Below are 24,786 nucleotides of genomic sequence, written 5' to 3'. Positions count from 1 at the left end.
TAAAAAAACCAATAGAGTGAGCAAGCACAGGAGTGACACCAAGAGCCCACATCAGGTTAAATGTCACCATTACATCAGGTTAAAAAGGCCATGTTCTCATTTCTCCCAAAAAGATACATAAATGGCTAATAAGAACATCAAAAGACGTTAAACATCATTAGTCATTAGTGAAATACAAATCACAACCTCACAACTACAATGAGATACCTCTTCACAACTACCAGGATGACTATAATCCAAAAGACAGACAAAACCACTGTTACAGAGGATGTGAAAAAACTGGAACCACCGGACACTGTGGATTGTGAATGCAATATAGTGCAGCTGGTTTTGTAAACATTCTGGCAGCTCCTAAAAAGGTTAAATACAGAGTTACAGTATAACCCAGCAATTCCACTCCTAGAAACATACCCAAGAGAAATGAAAATATAGCCCCACAAAAAAAAGCTTACACACAGATATTCATAGCAGCATTGTCCATAGAATTCAAAAAGTGAAACAACCCAAATGACTATCAACTTATGAGTGAATAAATAAAATGTGGTACAGCCATAAAAGAAATGAAGTTCCTGGAAAAGTCAAAATTACCAAGACAGGAAAAACATCAATGGTTGCCAGGGATTCAAGGGGAAGGAGGAATGAATAGGCAGAGCACAGAGAATTTTTATGTCAGTGAAAGTACTCTGTATGATACTATAATGGTGGATACATGTCATTATACATTTGTCCTAACCCATGAAATGTACAACACCAAGACTAAACAGTAATGTAAACTATGGACTTTGGGTGACAATAATTCGTCAATGTACGTTCATCAATTGTAACCAATGTACCACTCTGGCTGGGGATGTTGATAATGGGGAGGCTATGCATGAGTGGAGACGGGGAGTACATGGGAAGTCTCTATATGTGCCTCATAATTTTGCTGCAATTCTAAAACTGCTCTAAGAAAAAAATTTTATTTAAAAAAAAAGAAAAAAGGTTTGGGAGGGTTCACATGGTGCCGCGGGAAGATCCTGAACTCACCTCCTCCTACAGACACAACAAATCTAAAACTACATATGGAATAACTTCCTTGGAAAGGGACATGAAAACTGGGTAAACAGAACCTCCACAACAAAAGGTAAAAGGACAACATCAAGACAGATAGGAGAGGCAGAGGATCAGAGAGGCAGAGATAGTTTCACCAAGGAAAACCCACCCACCAGCTGTGTCAATTCACAATCGGGAGGGACCACAAAGGTATGGATCTTTGTCCTGAAAAGTGAGGGATTTGAGCTCCACATCAAGCACTCCAACCCCTAGACGCTGCACAGGAGAGACGAGCCCCCAAACTGTCTTCAAATACCAATAGAAAATATGCCCAGGAAACCTATAGAACTTCAGAGAATGGACAAACCACTCTTAAAGGGCTCACAGGTAGACTTAACCCAAGAATCAGCATTAAAACACCTGATTAAAAAGCATGGACCCTAAGTAATAAGGACCCACTTACTATCTTGAAGCATCTGCCAGAGAGGCAGAATCCAATTAGAACATTCCCCAGGGACTGAGACACTGGCAGGAGACTTTTTTTTAAGATTTATTTTTTGAGGTAACCTGGTTTATAACATTATATAGTTTTGTGTATACAACATTGTATTTCTACTTTTGTATACCCTACAGTGTGCTCACCACTAAAAATTTAGATTCCATGTGTCAACACACAGTTCATCTCCTTTACACATTTCACCCTACTCCTTTCTGTCCCTTCCCCTCTGGTAACCACTATTCTGTTCTCTTTATCCACATGTTTCTTTTGACTTGGTTTGTTTACTTATTTTTTGTTTGTTTTTATATTCCACATAAGTGAAATCTTACAGTTATTTGTCTTTCTCCATGTGACTTATTTCACTTAGCATAATACACTCAAGTTCCATCCATGTGGTTGTAAATGGCAAGATTTCATCTTTTTATGGCTGAGTAATATTCCATTGTGTGTGTGTGTATACAAATACATATCCATATCCATATATGTAAGTATCACATCTTCTTTATCCATTCATCTGTTTGATGGACACTTAGGTTGTTTCCATGTCTTAGTGATTATAAATAATGCTGGGGGGACTTCCCTGGTGGCACAGTGGTTAAGAACCCACCTGCCAATGCAGGGGGCATGGGTTCGAGCCCTGGTCCAGGAAGATCCCACATGCCACGGAGCAACTAAGCCCATGCACCACAACTACTGAGCCTGCACTCTAGAGCCCACAAGCCACAACTACTGAGACCGTGTGCTACAACTACTGAAGCCCACACGCCTAGAGCCTGTGCTCCACTACAAGAGAAGCTACCGCAATGAGAAGCCCGTGCACTGCAATGAAAAAGGAGCCCCCGCTCACCACAACTACAGAAAGCCTGCGTGCAGCAACAAAGACCCAATGCAGTCAATAAATAAATAAATAAATAAAAATTTTTAAAAATTATTTTGAAACAAATAATGCTGCGATGAACATGGGGATACAGCTATCTTTTCAGATTAGTGTTTTCATATTATTTAGATAAATACCAGGAAGTGGGATAGCTGGATCATATGGTAGATCTATTCCTAATTTTTTGAAGAATCTCCATAACGTCTTCCACAGTGGCTGCACCAATTTACAGTCCCACCAACAGTGCATAAGGGTTCCCTTTTTTCCACATCCTCACCAACATTTGTTATTTCTTGGTTTTCTAAATAGTCATTCTAACAGGCATGAGGGGTATCTCGTTATAGTTTAGATTTGCACCTCCCTATTAATGATGTTGAACATCTCTTCATGTGCCTATTGCCATCTGTATGTCTTCACTGGAAAAATGTCTATTCAGATCCTCTGCCCATTTTTTAATCAGGTTGTTGCTTTTTGTTATTAAGTTGTATGAGCTCTTTATATATTTTGGACACTAACCCCTTATCAGATACATCATTCGCAAGTATCTTCTCCCCCTCAGTAGGTTGTCTTTGTTTTGCTGTTTCCTTTCCTGCACATAATCTTTTTAGTTTGATGTAGTCCCATTTGTTTATTTTTGCTTTTGTTTCCCTTGCCTGAAGAGACAAATCTAGAAAGACATTGCTAAGACCAATGTCAAAGAGCATACTGCCTATGTTTTCTTCTGGAGTTTTATGGTTTCAGGTCTTACATTCAAATCATTAATCCATTTTGAGGTGATTTTTGTGTATGGTGTGAGCTAGTGATTTTTGTGTATGGTGTGAGCTAGAGTTTCATTTTTTTGCACGTGGCTGTCAAGTTTTCCTAGCACCATTTGTTGAAGAAGTCATCCTTTCTTCATTGTATGTTCTATGCTCCTTTGTCATAAATCAATTCTCCATATATGAGTGGGTTTATTTCTGGCCTCACAAATCTCTTCCACTGACCAGTTTATCTATTTTTCTGCCAATACCATGCTGTTTTGCTTACTATAGCTTTGTAATATAGTTTGAAATTAGGGAGTGTGATACCTCCAGCTTTGTTCTTTTTTCTCAGGATTGCCTTGGCTATTCAGTATCTTGTGGTTTCATGTAAATTTTAATATTATGTAAATTTTATAATTTTTGGCTCTATTTCTCTGAAAATTGTCCTTGGAATGTTGATAGGGATTGCACTGAATCTGTAGATTGCATTAGGTAATATGGACATTTTAACAATATTACTTCTTCCAATCCATAAGCATGGAATATCTATTTATTTATGTCTTCTTCAATTTCTTTCAACAATGTCTTCCATTTTTGAGTGTAAAGGTCTTTCAAATCCGTAGTTAAGTTTATTCCTACATATTTTATTCTTTCTGTTGTAATTTAAATAGGACTCTTTTCCTAATTTCTCTTCCTGCTAGCTCATTGCTAGCACATAGAAACACAACAAATTTTTGTATTTTGATTTTGTACCCTGCAACTTTACTGTATTTATTCTTTCTTTCTTTTTTTTTTTGGCCATGCAGCATGCAAAATCTTAGTTCCCCAACCAGGGATCAAACCTGTGACCCCCACAGTGGAAGCATGGAGCCCTAACAACTGGACCACCAGAGAATTCCCCTGTATTTATTATTTCTAATAGTTTTTTGGTGGAGTCTTTAAAGAGTTTTCTATTTATAAAATCATGTCATCTGCAAATAGTGGTGAGTTTACTTCTTTCCAATTTGGATGTCTTCTACTTCTCTTTCTTGTCTAAGTGCTCTGGCTAGGACTTCCAATACTATGCTGAATAAGAGTGGCAAGAGTTGGCATCCTTGTCTTACCCCGGTTTTAGAGAGATAGCTTTAAGTTTTTCACCATTAAGTATGATGTTATCTGAAGGTTTGTTTTATATATGGCCTTTATTATGTTGAGGTACATCCCTCTTATGTTGAGAGTTTTTATTATAAATTAGCATTAAATCTTGTCAAATGTTTTTTCTGCATCTACTGAGATAATCATATGATTTTTGGCCTTCATTTTGCTTATGTGGTATATCAAATTTATTGATTTGTAAATGTTGAATAAATCCCACTTGATTACAGTAAATGATCCTTTCAATGTACTGTTGAATTCAGTTTGCTGAATACTTTTTGCTGACTCAACAATACGTTGTTGCAGATTTTTGCTTGTATTGAAATGTTCATCAAAGATATTGGCCTGTAATTTACTTTGTTTGGTATCAAGGTGATATTGGCCTCACAAAGTGAGTTAGGAAGTGTTGGTGGGAGCCATTTTTGTGATGTCAGGCTACCTTGCTAATGCCAGCGCTGGCAGGCATGCATTTGAAATTCACCATGTAACCTGTTAGTGCCAGTGGCCATGCCCCACTTAGAGCTCTGCCTACCCCTGTGCCTAAGCCAGGCCTCATAGCCAGCTGAGTGATAGCCCTGCGCATCAGTGCCCCACAGTCACTGTGGCCCTGCCACAACAGAAGGCCCATGCAGTCCACCTAGGAACACCTATTGAGCACCTGGCTCTGGTGGCCAGGCAGAATTACACTTTTGAGCCCCACAGGACATCTAAATAAGGCCACTCCTTCAGGATTGGGAAACAGCTGATACAGCTAATACATAGAAGCAAACACAGAGACTTAGGCAAAATGAGGAAACAGAGAAATATGTTCCAACTGAAAAACCAAGGGAAAAAGCCTCAAGAAAAGAACTAAATGATAGAGAGATAAACAATCTACTTGATAAAGAGTTAAAAGTAATGTCATAAAAATGCTCACCAGGGACTTCCCTGGTGGTGCAGTGGTTACGAATCCACTTGCCAATGCAGGTGGCACAGGTTCAAGCCCTGGTCCAGGAAGATCCCACATGCCGTGGAGCAACTAAGCCCGTGCGCCACAACTACTGAGCCCACATGCCACAACTAATGAAGCCTGCGCACCTAGAGCCCATGCTCCGCAACAAGAGGAGCCACCGCAACAAAGAGTAGCCCCCGCTCGCCGCACTAGAGAAAGCCCGTGTGCAGCAACAAAGACCCAATGCAGCCAAAAATAGTAATAATAATAATAAAATGCTCACCAAACTTGGAAGAATGGAAAAACACAGTGAGACCTTCAACAAAAAGAAGACATAAGAAAAGTACCAAATAGAAATTATAACTGAACTGAAAAATACACTACAGGGTATCAACAGCAGACTTGATGAGGTAGAACCAATCAGCAAGCTGGAAGACTAAAGAATGGAATTCACCCAGACATAGCAGCAAAATGAAGAAAGAATTTTAAAAAGTGAAGATATGATAAGAGACCTTTTGGACAACATCAAGCAGCATAACATTCACATTATAGGGGTCCCAGAAGAAGAAGAGACAGAGAAAGGGCCAAAAAAAATTATTTTAATAGTGGCTCAGAAATTCCCTAATCTAGGGAAGGAAACAGACATCCAGGTCCAGGAAGCCCCAAGAGTTCCAAATAAGGTGAATCGGAAGAGATACATAACAAGACACATTATGATTAAAATGCTGAAAGTTAAAGGTAAAGAGAAAATCCTAAAAGCAGCAAGAGAATAACAACTTTTTACATAGAAGGGAAACCCCAAAAGGCTATCAGCAGATTTTTCAGCAGAAACTTCACAGGCCAGAAGGGAATGGCATAACATATTCAAAGTAAAGAGAAAAAACTTCCAACCAAGAATGCTCTACACAGCAAGGTTATCCTTTAGAATTCAGTAAGACATCAAGAGATTCCCAGAGAAGCAAAAGCTAAAGGAACTCATCATCACTATACTGGCCCTAAAAGAAATATTAAAGGGACTTCTTTAAGCTGAAAAGAAATGGCACTAATTAATAAGAAAATTTACAGAAGGAAACATCACACTGGAAAAGGTAAATAAAAAACAAAGGTAGTGGATCAATCACTCAGAAAGCAAGCATGAAAATTAAAAGACAAAAAGTAATAAAATCGGGCTTCCCTGGTGGCGCAGTGGTTGAGAATCTGCCTGCCAATGCAGGGGACACGGGTTCGAGCCCTGGTCTGGGAAGATCCCACATGCCGCGGAGCAACTGGGCCCGTGAGCCACAATTACGGAGCCTGCGCGTCTGGAGCCTGTGCTCTGCAACAAGAGAGGCCGCTTTAGTGAGAGGCCTGCGCACCGCGATGAAGAGTGGCCCCCGCTTGCCACAACTAGAGAAAGCCCTCGCACAGAAACGAAGACCCAACACAGCCATAAATTAATTAATTAATTAATTTTTTTAAAAAAAAGTAATAAAATCAACTATAACTGCAATTAGTTAAGAGATACACAAAATAAGATGTAAAATGTGTCATCAAAGTATAAAATGTTGGGGGTAGTAAAAAGATAAACCTTTGGAATTTGTTCAAATTTAAGTTGCTACCAACCCAATACATAGTACTAATTACATAGTAGGTAGGATATTATATGTGAACTTCATAGTAACAACAACAAAAAAACTTATAGTAAATACACAAAAGAAAATGAAAAAGGAATCTAAACATAACTCTAAAGAAAACCACCAACACACAAAGGAAGAGAGAAAGAAAATAAGCAACAGAGAGGAACTACAATAACATCCAGTAAACAGTTAACAAAATGGCAATAAGTACCCATCAATAATTACTTTAAACGTAAATGGACTAAATTCACAAAACAAAAGACACAGAGTAGCTGAAGGGATTAAAAAAAAAACCCATCTATATGCTGTCTACAAGAGACTCACTTCAGAAGAAAGAACACACACAGACTGATAGTAAAAGGATGGAAAAAGATATTCCATGTAAATAGAAATGAAAAGAAAGCTGGAATAGTTATAATCATAACAGACAAACTTTAAAACAAAGATGGTATTAAAAGACAAAGACATTATATAAGGATAAAGGGGTCAATCCAGCAAGACAGTATAACATTTCTAAATGCACATGCACCTAACAGGGGAGAACCAAAATATATAAGGCAAATATTAACAGACTTAAAGGGAGAAATGGAAAGCAATACAATAATAGTAGGGGAATTTAACACCCCACTTACATCAATGGAGAGATCATCCAGACAGAAAATCAATATGGAAACATCAGATTTAAACAACAAATTATACTAAGTAGATTTAATAGATAAATAGAGTACATTCCATCAAAAGCAACTGATTACACATTCTTCTCAAGTGCACATGGAACACTCTCCAGGACAGATCACATGTTAGGTCACAAAACAAGTCTCAATAAAGTCAAGGAGACTGAAATCATGTCAAGTATCTTCTGCAACCAAATAGTATGAAACTAGAAATCAACTGCAAGGGGAAAAAATGGGAAAAACCACAGAAACATGGAGAGTAAAACAACATGTTACTTAACAACCAATGGGTCACTGAAGAAATCAAAGGAGAATTTAATACCCAGAGACAAATGAAAACAGAAATGTGATAAACCTAATTCAGTGGGATGAAGTAAAAGCAGTTCTAAGAGGGAAGTTCATAGCAATACAAGCCTACCTTAAGGAATAAGAAAAATCCCAAATAAACAATCTAACCTAACACCTAAATGAACTAGAAAAAGAAGAACAAATGAAGTTCCAAATTAGTAGAAGGAAATAATAAAGATAGGGAGGAAACAAATAAAATAGAAATTAAAACAATAAAAACAGAAAAGATCAATGAAATTAAGTACTGGTTCTTTGAAAAGATAAACAAATTCAACAAACTTTTAGCCAGACTAACCAAGAAAAAAAGGAGGAGGACTCAAATTAAATCATAAATGAAAGAGGAGATGTTAAAATTGATACCTCAGAAATACAAAGGATCAAAAGAGACTACTATAAATAATTATACACCAACAAATTTGACAACCTAGAAGAAATGGATGAATTCCCAGAAATATATAATCTTCCAAGACAATCAGGAAAAAATAGAAAATCTGAATAGACAGATTTCTAGTAAGGAGTCTGACACAGAAATAAAAAACCTTCCAACAAACAAAAGTCCATGGCCAAATGGCACCACTGGTGAATTCTACAAAACAGTCAAAGAAGATTTAACACCTATCCTTTTCAAACTCTTCCAAAAAACTGAGGAGGAGGAAAACCTAAACACATTTTATGAAGCCAGCATTACCTTGATACTAAAACCAGACAAGGACGTGACCAAAAAAACAAAAAAAAATTTACAGGTCAATATCTTTGATAAACACAGATAAAAAAATCCCCAACAAAACATTAGCAAACGGTGTCCAACAATACAGTAAAAGGATCATACACCAAATACACCACAATCAAGTGGGATTTATTCCATGGTCACAAGGATGGTTCAAAATTCACAAATCAATAAATGTGATACATCACAATAACAAAAGGAAGGATAAATATCACATGATCATTTTGATAGATGCAGAAAAGCATTTGACAAAAGTCAACATCCCCTTATAATAAAAACTCTCTACAAAGTGGGTACAGAGCAAACATACCTCAACATAATAAAGGCTACATACAACAAACCTACAGCTAACACACTGAACAGTGAAAAGTTTAAAACTTTTCATCTAAGAACAGGAACAAGACAAGAATGCCCACCTTCACCACTCTTATTCAACATGGTATTGGAAATCCTAGCCACAGCAATTAGGCAAGAAAAAGAAATAAAAGGCATCTGAAATGGAAAGGAAGAAGTAAAACTGTCACTATTTGTAGATGGCATGATACTATACATAGAAAACCCTGAAGACTCCACCAAAAACTGTTAAGACCAATAAATGAATTCAGTAAAGTTGCAGGATACAAAATCAATACACAGAAATCTGTGGTATTTCTACACAATAATAAACTATCAGAAACAGAAATTAAGAAAACATTCCCATTTATAACTGCATCAAAAAGAATAAAATACCTACGAATAAATTTAACCAAGGAGACGAAAGACCTGTAAACTGAAAACTATATAAGACACTGGTGAAAGAAAATGAAGAAGGCACAAATAAATGGAAAGATGCTCCATGCTCATGGATTGGAAGAATTAATATTGTTAAAATGTCCATACGACCCAATGTGATCTACAGATTCAATGCAATCCCTATCAAAATTCGAATGGCAAAATTTACAGAACTAAAACAAACAATTCCAAAATTTGTATGGAACCACAAACAATCCTGAATAGCCAAAACAATCCTGAGAAAGAAGAAGAAAGCTAGAGGTATCATGCTCCCTGATTTCAAACTATACTACAAAGCTACAGCAATCAAAACAGTGTGGTATTGCCACAGAAACAGAGAGATCAGTGGACCAGAATTCACAGTCCAGAAATAAACCCACTCAAATATGGACAATTAATTTACAACAAAGGAGCAAAGGATTGTCTCTTCAATAAATGGTGGTTGGGAAACTGGACAGTCACACACACAAAAATGAAACTAGACCACCATCTTACACCATACACAAAAATTAACTCAAAATAGATAAAAGGCTTGAATGTAAGATCTGAAACCATAAAACTCTTAGAAGAAAACATAGGCAGTAACCTCACTGATCAGTCTTTAGATGTTTTTGTGGATCTGACTCCAAAGGCAAGGAAAACAAAAGCAAAAATAAACAAATGGGACTACATCAAACTGAAAAGTTTATGCACAGCAAAGGAAACCATCAATAAAACAAAAAGGCAACCTACCAAATGGGAGAAGATATTTGCAAATGATATATCTGATAAGGGGTTAATATCCAAAACATATAAAGAACTCATACAACTCAACAACAACAGAAAAAACTCAATTTAAAAATGGGCAGAGGATCTGAATAGACATTTTTCCAGAAAAGAAATACAGATAGCCAACAGGCACATGAAAAAAAATGTCCAACATCACTAATTATCAGAGAAATGCAAATCAAAACCATAATGAGATATCCCCTCATGCCTGTTGGAATGGCCATTATCAAAAAAAGCAAGAAATAACAAATGTTGTAGAGGATGCCGAGAAAAGAGAACTCTTATACACTATTGGTGGGACTGTAAATTGGTGCAGCCACTACGGAAAACACTATGGAGATTCCTCAAAAAATTAAGAATAAAACTATCATTTGACCCAGCTATTCCACCTCCAGGTATTTATTGGGAGAACAAGAAAACACTATTTTAAAAAGGTACATGCACCTCTACGTTCATTGCAGCATTATTCACAATAGCCAAGGTAAGGAAACCACCTAAGTCTCCATGGATGGATGAGTGGATAAAGAAGATGCGATTTACATAAACAATGGAATACTATTCAGTAACAGAAAAGAATGAAATCCTATCATTCTCAACAACATGGATTGACCATGAAGGTATTATGATAGGTGAAATACATTAGAAGGAGAAAGAGAAAAAACTGTATGATTTCACTCATATGTGGAATGAAAAAAACCCCAAACAAACAAACAAAATAAAACAATGACAAACTCACAGATACAGAGAACAAATTAGTAGTTACCAGAGGGGTAGGGGATTGGTGGGGGGTGGGGGGGAAGTGGACGAAGGAGGGGGCAACTACATGGTGATAGATGCTAACTAGAGTTGTGGTGGTGGTCACTTCGTAGTGTATACAGATGGTAACTTATAATGCTGTACACCTGAAACTTATATTTTAAAAAAAGGAATAAGGTGCTGATACATGCTACAACATGGATGAACCTTGTAAATGTTACATTAAATGGAAAAAGTCAGACACAAAAAACCACATACTGCATGATTCTATTTGCCAAAATAAGCAAATTCATAGAGAAAGAAAGTAGATTAGTAGTTGCCCGGGGCAGAGGTAGGGAGTAGGATGGAAAAGTGGGGAGGGAAGCCAAGAATAGGGAATGAATGCTAATAGTTATGGGGCTTCTTAGTGGGATACTGAAATGTTCTAAAATTGATTGTGGTGATGGTTGCACAATTCCATGAATACACTAAAAACCACTGAAGTGTACACTTTAATGATTGAATTTAATCGTATGTTAAATATCTCAATAAAGCTGTTTTTTTAAAAATAGAACTTACAATTTCCAAAATTTCAATCAGTTACTAGTTTCATGATATTTGCCATAACTACCATCCATACTATTATCTACAAAACATTTTTCTATAAAAAGAACTACATTTTTACTTAAATTTTAAAAGAAAATTTATAACACTAACCTAAATGAAAAATCAGCTAATATAAAAAAATGGATATGGCAATATATTGGCAGTGCTACTCAAATTAAATTTGAGAACCCAGGCTATGGCAAAACAATGGCCACGCAGAAAATAGAGCACAAAAAACAAAACAAGTCAGTAAACAGGGAATGAACACTAGGACTAACTGGCCCCAACATTTCTGAACAAGCTGCTGCCTGTGATGAACTGAGGTCTCACTTGTCCTACCCTGCCCTGCAGTCCCAGAATGTAGAGACACCTGAGAGTCCTAGAGATAAAAATGTGAAGACTGGCTCAAGTGCCAGGAAAGGCTTCTCTCTTCTCTGAGTTCAGGCACCAGGTTCTGAAAAGGCAAGAATCAAATGGCAGGCCCAAAATAGTGAGAAGCCTGCTAGTAGCACTATTCTAAAAATTATAGGCCCAATTAACTGAAGTCAGGACAGTACATCTATGAATTGTCTCATGTTTGTCAATAAATTCTAGAAAAATCGGGATTTCAATCAGTTCCTCTCCAATGTTCATAAAATCTATCACGCATGTTTTTGCTTTTTCTGAAATATAAGAAAATCTTAGTATTTACCTTTCTGAGACCGGTACTTAAACAATGTTGAGGTCCGCATACTCCAAAACTATCAGTAATTTTTCACGTGTGTCCTAATGGAAAGTAAGTGTATTACAGTAAAATAAGTAGTATTTTGAAGAGCAACACAGACATTTCATAATTCCAAGTTGTTTAATGAGGTTTTCAATTCTGATCACACCTATATTTACTACCATGAATACATCAAGTAAAAGGCATTTATTTTCTCCCATGAACCTGGCATGCCTCTTTGAAAATATCAAAATTACTTCTCTTTCCAATAGTATATTAAAAGCTGGCTTGACACATACAGAAATCTTTACAAATGAAATATGATGTCTGAGATTTGCTTCAAAACAATGGGGAGTGATAGCTTTTATGGGACAAGACTGCCCATGCATAGGTAATTGCTGAAATAAATTGGTTACAGCAATTAATTTTTCTATTCTCTCCACTTCACACGTTTTCAAAATATATAATAAACTTAGTACTTTAAGAAGTTATGGGACTTCCCTGGTGGCACAGTGGTTAAGAATCCACCTGCCAATGCAGGGGACACGGGTTCCAGCCCTGGTCCGGGAATATTCCACATGCTGCGGAGCAACTAAGCCCATGCGCCACAACTACTGAGCCTGCACTCTAGAGCCCATGAGCCACAACTACTGAGCCCGCGCGCCACAACTACTGAAGCCTGGGCACCTAGAGCCCGTGCTCCACAACAAGAGAAGCCATCGCAATGAGAAGCCAGCGCACCGCAACGAAGAGTAGCCTCTGCTCACTGCAACTAGAGAAAGCCCACCTGCAGCAACGAAGACCCAATGCAGCTACAAATAAATAAATAAATAAACATACACTTTAAAAAAAGAAGTTATCATTAAAAAGTAGTAATTATTTTAGCAAAGCTTCATGAAATCTTTAGTGTTTCATGTCACAGAGGGGAAAGTCTGCCTATAAATCATTTCCTTCTAATATTTTTTTAAGGTTGTCTCCACCAATGGACTGTAGATCTTTTGCTTATATTCCATAAGACTTATTGCCAAAGCCAAACACGTTTGTGAAAAAGGTTTCCATCCCAGCATAAAACTGGAAACAGATTTCTATTAGTGACTTATTTTGTTATACATGCCATTTGCCGTTTTCACTTCTACAATTTCAGAAATGCCAATTTCACAATGGATATTAGATTGCACCATTAAAGAAAATTCTATTTAACTTCCCACTAAACACCACCATCACTTTCTAAGTGTTTAAAGAATGTTCCCATGTGATTCCCAAAGAATTTTTGCTTCTCCTTTAAACTAGGTTGGGTTGTGGTTGGGTATGAAGGTGAAAGAAAAGACAAAATCTCAAGCCCCTTCATCTTATCTTTAAAACATTAAAGTGGTTAAATGAAGGAATTAATAAAGTCAATATCAAATCAACATTTTAGTGATGCTTAAATATCTATGAAGCTGTAAGGACAAATATTTTTGAAGTCTATGTTTAAAACACTAGATCCTTTGGAGACCAATCAACAAATTATTCATAACTGCATTTATATAGCAACACTGATTATGCTTCCATGCATAATCCACCAGGTAGATTGACCTAAACCCAGGGTTTAGAGAATTTTAGAGAATAAAGAATGGCAGCTCAACGGAGTGGAGAGAAAGAAGGAAAGGAGCATACATTTGCTGAGTGCTTACTATGGGCCAGGAGCAGTTCTAAACGCTTTACAGACACCTCATTTACTTGCTATCAACAAATTTATGAGGTGGATAATAATATCTATATTTTATAGATGAGGAAACCAAGACTCAGAAAAATTAATCTGTCCAAGGACAAGTAGGAGAGCTGGGATTCAAACTCAGATCAGCTTGCCTTCAAGGCCATCATACCACACTTCCTCCCACAAAGACACCTTTCCAAATCATATTAAAAATTCTTTGATTAATTAAAATATTAATTCCTTAGTGGATATTATTCAGATCATTTCAATATGCAGCATAAATCAATCTGCACCACCACATTTTTAGGAAAAGTCATAGTTACACGGAAAAAAAAAAAAAAAAATACAAGGGCCAGAGCATCAATATAAACCAGACAGGGACACTGGTCAGAATACCAACCTTAGGTCTGAAAACTTAATTCCAGATGAACCATTCACCAATGGGTGATCTGGAGCAAGTAATGACCTCAGTTTCCCCACTGGTAAAATGGACATAACGCTTATCCCATCCTTCCACTTCGGATTGTTTATGAGGATGAAATTAATGTTGGTGAAATCAATATATAAACTGTAACAAACTATAATACACATAAGGAACTACTATCTGTTCAGTTAGATGACTATACTGAACAGCTATTTTCATGTTAGAACAACTTAGCACAAACAGAATGAGGAATACAGTTCACCAACGACAGGAAGCTGCTCTCAGGCGGGCGGGCCCCACCTCAGCGAGAGCCACTTGACAGCAGCAGGTGCTGCTTGGAGGACCAGTTTTCTGCCTGCTTTCAAACAATCCCGTCCCTCACTGGTAGGGGAGAGAAGGCGGGAATAAGGTGCTGGGAAGGGAGCACTAAAAGAGGCAGAAGTCTGGGTTCTACTACACCCAGGTGCCAGGCCCTGGTTAAACTCTACCCCTCCAGGCCTCAGTTTACGCATTTGTAAGATGGAGAGGCCTTTCCCGCCCTGCTTCCCGGGCAGAGCTAACACCCGAGTCACTGTGCAGGGAAAGCGTGGTAAACCCCGCTGAGAATGAGATGATGACGATCACCTGTCAAATGAAAGGCTGGGAGGGCGGCTCCTCAGCTAGCCCTTCGCAGTTTAGATATTCCAGAAGCCTCGGACCGGGCCGCCCCTCTAGGGAGTAAAGCAGCCCCCATGTCCACCTCTCGGCCCGCGGGGTGCGCGCAGTCCCCTGTCGCTCACACCCCCAGCTGAGTCCACAGGGCAGGCCCAGAGCCTGCCCACCCCCGCCCCCAGGCCTCCTCAGAGGACCCCAGGGCCCTCCCGAGTAGCCGCGGCTCCCCTCCCCCAGCAGTGCTCCCTGCCCTTCTCCGCTCCCACTCCCAGGTGAGGGGAGGGGGTGAAAGGGCGTACCCCTCCGCCATTTTGTCCCCTTGGCCCCCGCTAAGCACTCCGCCGGCCCGCACCCCAGCCCAGGCCCGCCCAGCTCTGTGCAACGCGCGCCCCTCGCGGACACTCACCCCTGACCACCCTGCGCAGTTCGGCGCGGCTCCGAGCGTCCCGCCGGGAAAGGGGCGGGGCGGGGGCGGGGCGGCTGCAGAGGGGCGGGGCGGCTGGCCGCTGCACCACGTGACTTCCAGCTGCGGCCGCGCCTCTCCCCGCTCCACTCTCCGCAGTCCGCGCGCAAGCGCAGCCCGGTTCCCGCCGATGGGCCGCCGAAGTGGGAGGCAGGGCGTGGGCTCGCTTCGTGGCCCGGGCGCTGCTGCTTGTAGGTGGCTGTTCCCCCCACTAGGCTGCGGTTGCACGCGCTTTTGGCCACACGGTTCTCTCTGTCTCTCGGAATCAGCCCCTTCCCCCTGCCTGCCTTATCACCACAGTCTGTCCCATAGATAAAGAACCTAGAAGTCCGCCTTAAAAATCTGTGACACTGAAAGCGCTTCAGAAAAGCAGCAGCCCTAAACTGAACAGAGTTTATTCTCCACCGCAAAGCTTTATTCAGCTCCTCTTGTGCGCCAGGCTTGAAAGGCTCAAAGTACAAAGACCTAACAATTTAACAATGTTAAATTAGAGCTCTGAACAACGCAGACCATAATTATCACATGAATATTCCCCCATCACTTTTCATACAGCTGAGAAACTCAAGCTCTTTACCTTTCCTTCTCCTTTGCTTCCCACAATAAGCAGGAAGTTATGGAATCCAATGGAGTCTACTTCACAACTAGACTAAGTACTGTGAGGGCAGGAACCATATTGTTGGCTGTTCTGGCTCCTCTTCCCTCTTGCCTTCTTAGAAAACTTGCTCTTTCATTCATTTATTTAACAAGTGTTTTTTGAGTACCTACTATATGTCAGATGCTATTCTAGATGCTTGGACTTAATAAATAAACAAAAGAGATAAAAATCCTTGCCTTCCTGGAGCAAGGTAGAAACAGACAATAAATAGTGAACATAATGAAGTTCCATGATAATGAGATGATAAGCACTACAGTAAACCCCACTTCAACCTCTGCTTTCTTTCTTCTGTTTACAGATCTGCCGTTCACAGACACATCTCTCTGACTACCTACACAAGGAGGTCTCCAATTCCTCAACTACTACTCATGTCTAAAAACTCATGTTAGGGACTTCCTGGTGGTCCAGTGGTTAAGAATCCGCCTGCCGGTGCAGGGGACACGGGTTCAATCCGTGGTCTGGGAGGATCCAACATGCCACGGAGCAACTAAGCCTGTGCGCCACAACTACTGAGCCCAGGCTGTGGGGCCTGTGTGCCGCAACTACTGAGCCCACATCCTGCAACTATTGAAGCCCGCGCACCTAGAGCCCGTGCTCCACAACAAGAGAAGCCACCACAATGAGAAGCCTGCTCACCACAACGAAGAGTAGTCCCCGCTCACCGCAACTAGAGAAAGCCCGCATGCAGCAATGGAGACCCAGCACAGCCAAATAAATAAATAAATAAATACTCATGTTACTGCCCTCCGGTTTCTGCCCCACCACCTTATGAAAACCACTCTTTTCAAAGTCACTAGGGATCTCCCTACTGCAGATCCTATGGGCGTTATCGTCATGACCTAACTTAATTTCTCTGAATCAGTTGACACTCCTTACATCTGGAAACACTCTTTCCTTGCCTTCCACTTTTACTCTCTTGATCTCACTTCTCCATCTCTAAGCACTCCCTCTCCACCTCTTTTGAAGTCTTCTGTTATTTCTCTCACCCCTTAAATGTTGGTATCCCTCAAGGATAGGTGTAGGCCCTCTCTTTTCCAGCTGGATGCACTCTCTCTGGTGATTGCTTCTTTTAAAATTCAGTTAGTATCTTTGTCCCCTAGATTTCCCAATATATATCTCCAGCCCTGATTTCTGCTTTGAGCTCCAGATCCATATGGTTAACTACCTGGTCATCTCCACTTGAACCTCTCAAAATCAAGAAGACAAAACCAAAAACCACTCATTATCTTTCTTATATACATATAAAACAGCTTGAGATATTTTACTTATTACACAGTTCACTCAAAGTGTTCAATTCAATCGTTTTTAGTACATTCACAGAGTTGTGCAACCATCACTATAGTCAATTTTAGGACATTTTCATCACCCCAGAAACGAACCCCATACTCACTAAAAGTCACTTGCCCACTTCCCCTCAGCCATAAGCAACCACTAATCTACTTTTTCCATATATAGATTTGCCTATTCTGGACATTCTATGCAAAAGGAATCATGCAATATGTGGTATTTTGTGACTGGCTTCTTTCACTTAGCATGTTTTTCAAGCTACAACCACATTATAACATGTATCAATACTTCAATCCTTTTATGGCTGAATAATATTCCATTGTATGGATACACCTTATATTATTTATCCATTCATCAGTTGATGGACATTTAGGTTACCTCCATTTTGGGGCTATTATGAATAATGCTGCTATGAACATTTGTGTACAAGTTCTGTGTGGACATATGTTTTCATTTCTCTTGGATAAATACCTAGGAGTGGAATTGCTGGGTCATATGGTAACTCTATGTTTAACTTTTTGGAAAACTGCCAGACTATTTATAAAACCAGCTGTATCGTTTTACATTCCCACCAGCAGTATACGAAGTTTCCAATTTCTTGATATCCTCTCCAACACTTGAATTGCCTGTCTTTTTTATTACAGCCAACCTAGTAGGTATGAAGTGGTATTTCACTGTGGTTGTGATTTGTATTTCCCTAATGACTAATGATGTTCAGCACTTTTTATGTGCTTATTGGCCATTTGTGCACGTCTGTAGAGAAATGTCTATTCAAATCCTTTGCCTATTTTTAAATTGGGTTACCACTCATTATTTTTTGCACAAAATCTGTTCCTATTATTGTTCTGACAAATACTCTGGTGCCTCTCCATGAAATGCCCCTTCTTCAGCCCCATTGGTGGCAGGCTTGACCATGTGACTTGCTTTGGCCAATAAAATTTGAGAAGAAAGATCAACTCCAAGCAGAAGTTTTAAGCACCAGCTGGTGGGTTCACCATGTCTCCTTTTTGTATGCCACAAGACTAGCAATCTGTTTCAGAGAGAAGTTGTTCCATCAGCCTGGGTTCCAGAGTGAAGATGACATGGAACAGAACCACAGCTGATCACCAAAGGACTTGTAGCATTTTTTTTTGTAAGCCACTCAGATGTGTGTGGACATTTGTTACTGCAGCATAACCTAGCCTGTGCTAAAGGATACACCTGTCCTATGTGCTGTGTGAGTGCCTCTACTATCCCTCCAGGCTCCTTGACATGGCCTACCAGGCCATGAAGATCAGGCCTGTTGACTGCTCCAGGCTCATTTCCAGGCCATTCCCTCAACCACCCTATACTCCAGACAAAATAAAATACGTTGAGACCCTGGAATTCACTTCTTCCTCTCTTTCTCTCCCCATCCTGGACCTTTGTCCAATTTGTTCCTTACTACTGGAATAACAGTAATATCTATCTTTCCTTGAGTATTTTCCATGTGCAAGACAATATTTATATATGGTCTCATTTTGTCTGACAGCAACCCTGAGAATTAGGTAATCTATCCCACTTTACAAATCAACAAAGTCCCTAGACTTACTTTTCCTAGAGCAAACAGCTAGAAAGGGGCAGAGATAGGATTTGAATCCAGGTCTGTTTGACTCCAAAGCTCCTCTTTGAATCATTATGCTATAAAAATAGAGTTATTTATCTTTTATTGAGCATTTACCATGTGGCAGGCATTACACTGAAGGACTTTGCATGGACTAAATTTAATCCATGTAAAGAAATCACATACAATAAAAGTATAGAATTGTGGTATCCCATAGCAGTTAAGACTCTGACTTTGGGGTCAGATCATGTCATTGTGTGACCTTGAAAAAATTACTAAACTCTCTAAACTTCATTTTCCTCACCTGTAGAATGTAGCAGTAAGATGTACCTCAATGGGCTTTTGTGAGTATTAAATGAATCAATTTTTAGAAAGCACTTAGAATAGCTTAGTCTATAGTTAGAGCTCAAATTATATCAGCTATAGTGTTTATTTTCTCATCTAGCCTTGCAACAAATATATGAGGTAGGTACTATTATGTAACTGTCCCCTTTCCTTCAGCTGCCCTGTCCTGTCCCACCTCTTGACTTCTGACACACCACTCCCTCCAGAACGCTCCTGCTCTTCTTTGCCACCTGGCAGACTCCCACTCACCTCTGGGACCTCACATATCCTTTCCTGCACGGCTGCAGCAAGCTTGGTTGCTCTCTCCACTGGGCTTCCAAAGCACTTTGTTCAAAGTCTGATAGTTAGATCCCCTTGAAAACAAGGAACAAGAACCCAATAAAAAGTAGAGTTTACTGTAAGACTGGAATTGAAATGCGGAGGCCTTCGAAAACAGTCTCTCTTGCTTCTCTCAGGTGGATTCCCTGGCTTCTCTGCTTCTTTCTGCTTTTGGCAGTAGGAGAGGAGAAGCCAAGAGATTTCCCCTCGCTTGCTCTCCCTCAGGCATCATCTCCAATGGTTAATGCATCTTCTCCATGGCTCCAGCTCCAACTGGGAACCTCTTGCCATGGCTCTAGATTCTGCCTGACAGCCTTGGCTTTGAGGTTCTGATAACATCACATCTTTCCATTGTTCACCAGCAGATTAATTTGCTCACCTGTTTGACTTGAATGCTGTTATCACCTCCAACGAGTGGAAAATAAAATTCTAGTAATCCATGGCAGACAATTGTACTGTAATTGCTTGAATTAGTATCTGTGGTTGCTTGAAATAAAGTGCCAGATGAAGGTAAGGAAATTAGAAAATTTGGATCTACTGTAATGATAATTACAAGGACTACAGAGTAGGCTGACAAGCATTAGGCACAAGCATTAGGCAGCTTAGAGAACAAAAATGTTAAATTCAGGACTTTAAACTCTCAGCTCAAGGTGTGATCAGAGAACCAGAAAGCTTGTACAGTGCAGTAGAGAATCTCTTATTTCTTACGACTTAAGGACAGACCATGGCTGAGGATCAGAACCAAATTTATTTGTCCAAGTTGCTAGAGTATAATGACATTGAACTCACAGCCTTTCTAAGTCACTGCCTTAAAGTTAGGACATCAGCTGGAAATTAGCGGGGCCCTGTGACTTAGGATGGGGACATTTGAGGTGACCTCCAACTAGCCCCCTAAATATCCCTGTGACCCCTCTTTATAAGGAAAGTGACCTTTCCTTGTTTAAAGATTCTACATGCAGCAGTTGCCTTGCAAAGAGATATCTAGTCTCCCTCAAATCCTAGCCACCACCCCCACCGCCATTACCTCCAAACCCACTTCTAAAGTTAAATCCAGGGACTTCCCTGGTGGTCCAGTGGTTAAGACTTCGCCATCCAATGCAGGGGGCGTGGGTTCAATCCCTGGTCAGGGAGCTAAGATCCCACATGCCTCCCGGCCAAGAAACCAAAACAGAAGCAGTATTGTAACAAGTTCAATAAAGACTTTAAAAATGGTCCACATCAAAAAAAAAAAAAAAAATCTTTAATAAATAAATAAATAAATAAAAAATAAACTTAAATCCAGGGACCCAGGAGAGAATTGTAAGGTATATTCCAGAAAATAAATAAATAAACTCATACACCCAAACAATTACAGTGTCTTTTATATTCACATTACCAATAACCTGGAAAACTATACCCGAGTAGATTCTAGGGGTATTATATGAGAAAGGATAGAATAAAATGATGAGTCAGGTTAAATTTAAACACAGGTATCCTTCTGCTTTTAATGTGCTAAACTGAGCCTTTCTAACAGCTTGCCTGATTTGGTTGACTGAAACTAAGATTCAGTAGTGGCCTACATTCAATGAAGCTGAGATGCCAGAACTTCACTCACATAATGGGGAGAAAGAAATGTAAAGAGTCTTGTACAAAAAGGTCAAGCCACAGTGTCACATATGAAAGAGTCAAGGTGATGGGAATATTAGAGTAAATGTGTTATGTGTAACCTGCTCACCCTCCTCCTGACTATGTTTCCTGGAAGGGCACAGAGGGAACTAACGCACTGAGAAAACATTAGTGAGAGAAACATGGGCATCCCTGAAAGCCCTGCAATGCCCTCAGGGGTCTGTGGGGGTACCAGCTTGATGACAGGGCCCCTAGGGATGAAATAGATGGGTAACCTACTAAAGTATTACTTGATAGACACAACTGGGAAAACTAAAGTTCTAGCACACAGAAACCCGACTTGAGTAGCCACAAAAGGAAGTCATAGCCTCTCATTTAGTTCCCAGTTATGGCACACACCCAGGGCCCAGTGATTGAAGGAGAAACTGGGTTCTCTTGAGGAAGGACACTGCGACATTGTCACAACTGTATACCATAAATATTTCTCCAAGCCTTTCCCAAAAGGACCTGTGGCTATTAATAGAATGAGCATGCACTGAGGGAAGGGACATACCCAGACTTTGAAGGATTATTAGACACTGATCTGAATTTATGCTAATCCTTGGGGGCCCCCGGATAGACTGAGGGCTTTGGGTAATCAGATAATAAATTAAATTTATATCCAAGTCCATCACACAGAGGGCTCAGTGGGTTCTGTAGACCCATGCTGAGGTAATTTCACCAGGTTCTAAATGTGTATTTAGACTAGACATACTTGGCAACTGGCAGATCTCCTGCACTAGCTCCCTGAAACATGCAGAGTGGACCATTTTGGTAGGCAGAGCCAAGTAGCCCCTGGAACTGCCCTTCCCTAACAAAATGATAAGCCAAAAGCAATACCACAGACCTGTGATTGGGATTATTCAAGCTTCTACTCAGGAGATTTCTAACCATTGTTAATAGATAAATATAAATACATGATTGTTCACAAATATATTCTTAGTACCTAGAACAGTGTTGAATGTGTGATAGGTGCCTCAATAAATATTTGTCAAATGAAAACAAAAAAACACTAGACAGTGTCTTCACTTGAAGCTTCTGATCCAGATATGGCATTTTTGCTGGGGCAAATCAACATAATCCTGCCCACGTAGCATGCAGTTGTTGATCTGGCAAATCATTTTCCTCTCAAATCAATTAGCAAAGAAAATCAGAAGCAACAAATTTTCATATGTCAGGAACAGTGACTGACCTTTACAGTTTTACTTCAGGGCCATGTCAGTTCTCAAATTCTGTCACAGTATAGTCCACAAGGACCTTGATCATCTGGACATCCCACAGAACATCACTCTGATCCACTACATTGATAATATCACGTTGATTAGCTTGGTGAACAGGAAGTAGCAAATATTCTTAGTAAGATGTATGAATGCCAGAGACACAAAAATTCCATGAAAAGAATATTGCGATATCCCTGTATAGCAGTGGTTCTCAACCAGAGGCAATTTTGTCCCCTACTGAACATTTACCAGGCAATATCTGGAGATGTTTTTGGTTGTCACAGCTGGAGGTAAGGGAGTTAGTGGCTATTGACATCTAGTGGGTAGAGGCCAAGTACGCTGATAAACAACTTGAAATGCACAGGACACCTCCCCACAACCAAGAATTATCAAGTCCAAAACATCAAGATCAAGGTCAAGAATCTCTTTAAAATTCACTTTTAAAAATTCAGGTTAAAAAGTCTACAAATAACAAATGCTGGAGAGGATGTGTAGAGAAGGGAACCCTCCTACACTGTTGGTGGAAACGTAAGTTGGTGTAGCGATTATGGAAAACAGTATGGAGGCTCCTCAAAAAAACTAAAAATAGAGTTGCCATATGATGCAGCAATTCCACTCCTGGGCATACATCCAGACAAAACTATAGTTCGAAATACATGCACCCCAATGTTCATAGCAGCACTATTTACAGTAGCCAAGACATGGAAGCAACCTAAGTGTCCATCAACAGATGAATGGATAAAGAAGATGTGGTATATGTATATACAATGGAATATTATTCAGCCATAAAAAAGAATGAAATATTGCCATTTGCAGCAACATGGATGGACCTAGAGATTATCATGCTAAGCGAAGTTAAGTCAGGCAGAGAAAGACAAATATCATATGATATTACTTATATGTGGAATATAAAAAATAATACAAATGAATTTATTTACAAAACAGAAATACACCCACAGACATAGAAAATGAGACATGGTTACCAAAGGGGAAAGGGAGGGGTGAAGGATAAATTAGGAGCTTGAGATTAGCAGATACAAGCTACCATATACAGATACAAACTACTTTGTAGATATACCATAAACAACAAGGATTTACTGTATAGCATGGGAAACTATATACAATACCTTGTAATAACCTATAATGCAAAAGAACCTGAAAAGTGTATATATATATATATATATATATACATAACTGAATCACTTTGTTGTACACCTGAAACTAACACAATATTGTAAATCAACTATACTTCAATTAATTAATTAACTAATTTTTGAAAAGAGAGAAAGCTCTTAATCATCAGGGAGATGACCCATCCTGTGGATGTTGGTCAGCTTCATTATTCAGCCACTGAGTCCTTGTTCACTGGGCTTGTGTACTAGTAGCCATGGCAGCAGGCATAAGGGCTCAACAACATGGACTTCCCTCTCCAAGGCAGAAAGCTCAGACTGCCAAGAGCAGAAGCCAATACTGAACCCTTGCTATCGCACCATTCCTCAGGGCACTGGGGGCACGCCGATTATATTGGACCTCTTCCATCATAATGGGGCAGAAATTTGTTCTCACTGAAATAGATACTTCTTTCTTCTTTCCCTATCCAAAATGGTTCTGCCAGCAGCACCATCTGTGGACTTATGGAATGTCCTGATTCCATGACTCATTATCATGATATCCTATACAGATTGCTTCTCACCAAGGATCTCATTTGAAAACAAGAGAAATTGTCTCAGACTCTTGTATTTCACTAATATTATCACATACCCCATCATCTGAGAACATCTAATCTGGTAGATTGATGGAATAACCTACTGAAGTCATAATTACAGCACTACTTGTGGAACAAACCCTGTGAGGTCCAGTGCTATCTTAACAGGATGGAGTTTATGTTTTGAGCCAGTGACCAACAGATGGTGCTGTTTCTCTTACAGCCAAAATACCCAGGTACTGGAAGCTATTACACCTAATAACCTTCTGACAAAATTTAGTTTCCCTTCTCCCCAGCCATAGACTCCTCTGGTTTAGAGGTCTTGGTTCCTGTCTTAGTTTGGGTTCTTGTCCTAAGACAGGGTCTTGGGTGCAGGCAGTTTACCTGGAAGGTGATTCCAATAAGCACAAGTAGTGAAGGGAGGAAAGTGAGACAGAGAAAGGAGAAAAGCCAGTAAGGTGTGTGATGATGAGCAGGTGATTGCCGTGGACAACTGAAGCCCAATCTCACCAAGATCCCTCTGAAAAACAGTATGGAACAAGCTTCAGAATTGTCCTTTTGGAGGACAGGAAGGCAAGGCATATACTCACCAACTCCAATTAAAGGACATTAACTCCCTTGCATTTCTGGGCTGT

At 39.7% G+C, this 24,786-nt stretch overlaps 1 protein-coding gene across 8 annotated transcripts in view; it reads right to left on the bottom strand.

Annotated features, from left to right (window-relative positions):
• The window catches only part of SCAPER (S-phase cyclin A associated protein in the ER), a 467,951-nt gene extending 452,556 nt beyond the window's left edge, over positions 1-15,395 (bottom strand). For 6 of the 8 annotated variants that reach the window (XM_082452595.1, XM_082452600.1, XM_082452599.1 and 3 more), the window contains exon 1: positions 15,339-15,395. The gene's annotated coding sequence lies outside the window, so the exon portion shown is untranslated. Of the gene's footprint in view, positions 1-12,149; positions 14,532-15,338 lie in introns of those variants that run through there. The other 2 variants (XM_082452598.1, XM_082452597.1) reach the window with 2 other exon arrangements.
• Positions 15,396-24,786: the final 9,391 nt, after the last annotated feature.

This window comes from Balaenoptera physalus (genome assembly GCF_965194825.1).
Source record: "Balaenoptera physalus genome assembly, chromosome: 2".
In the NCBI taxonomy this organism is placed as follows: Eukaryota; Metazoa; Chordata; class Mammalia; order Artiodactyla; family Balaenopteridae; genus Balaenoptera; species Balaenoptera physalus.
The sequence above is the reverse complement of the archived record's forward strand: the minus strand, read 5'-3'. Positions and strand labels throughout refer to the sequence as shown.